The sequence below is a fragment of the Limulus polyphemus genome, unplaced genomic scaffold (genome assembly GCF_000517525.1).
Source record: "Limulus polyphemus unplaced genomic scaffold, Limulus_polyphemus-2.1.2 Scaffold1007, whole genome shotgun sequence".
Classification (NCBI taxonomy): domain Eukaryota; kingdom Metazoa; phylum Arthropoda; class Merostomata; order Xiphosura; family Limulidae; genus Limulus; species Limulus polyphemus.
This window is the reverse complement of record NW_013666617.1, coordinates 335,105-336,251: the sequence shown is the minus strand read 5'-3', so window position 1 is coordinate 336,251 and position 1,147 is coordinate 335,105.

Here is a 1,147-nt window from a genome sequence, read left to right as displayed (position 1 = left end):
ACGCGTACTTGTAAATTGTAACGTTATTATTAGGCCTATACATACGATTGTTAACAACCGGTCCGTGGAGGTCATTAAATTCTAAGAACAGGTTCGCATGAACCGGCTGAATCCCACCACTGCTTACACTTAAATATTTCCCACATTTCAATACAGCTTTTATTTATAAATTCCCTTTTCCAGTCTATTGCAGCTAAGAGATTCCTGAACTTGATAACCATATATCAAGTATGCTTTTTCCTATCGTTAACAATGACGCTACAAATCAGCGTAGTTTTATTACTAACCTTACTAATGAAAACGGCAACGTCCCCTGCGGCTCTGCAGAAATTTGCTCAGCTGTGTTTTCAACTTATCTATCTCACTCCTTTCCTGGAAGGACAAAATCAATACTAGTGTCGAGTTATTGGCTTAAGTCAGTATTATTCTGAAATGGAGTGCAAGGAAAATTACTGAAGGGTTGTGTAAAGACTACAGCGCGTTATGACAGCATGTGTAAGAAAGGACTATGACAGCGTCAAAAACATTATACACCTTGGCCGGAGGCCCCCTAGGCTTCAGCCTGCCAAGCCTATAGGTAAATCCGGCACTGGACATAGGTATAATGGCGTCACAAATGAAAGAGCGAAGTTTATTCAGCGGCATATTACGGCATTAACCAAGAACCTTCATGTTCACAGCATAGTATTTTAACTACTAAGTCATTTGCAGTGAAAAAGAGAAGGAAAAGAAGTAGTGCTCAATAATGAACTAAAGTTAAAAATGGCATTTTACTAAAATATATCATTTAAAGCTTTTACTTTTTGAAAAACTAGTGGTATTACATATCTTCCATTTTAAATCAAACTGTCACAGGATTTTAAGACTGCTGGTTTAAAAATTTATGATACTGTTACTTCTCCGTGTGTTAATTAATTTTCCGTAACTTCGTACCGACGAAACTTACGCGACACAAGCCTTTACTTAATAAAACTGGTTTATTCTTTCCGAATATAACTTAACCGATACACTCAACAATAGCAACGAACGTCGATAATACTCCGACCGCAGATCAATTACTCACTATCTACCTACCCATTACAATCCCCATCTTTTATATACCAGCCCACCCTACATCGAGCAATTTCTAGAGCATTCCCGAAAGAAC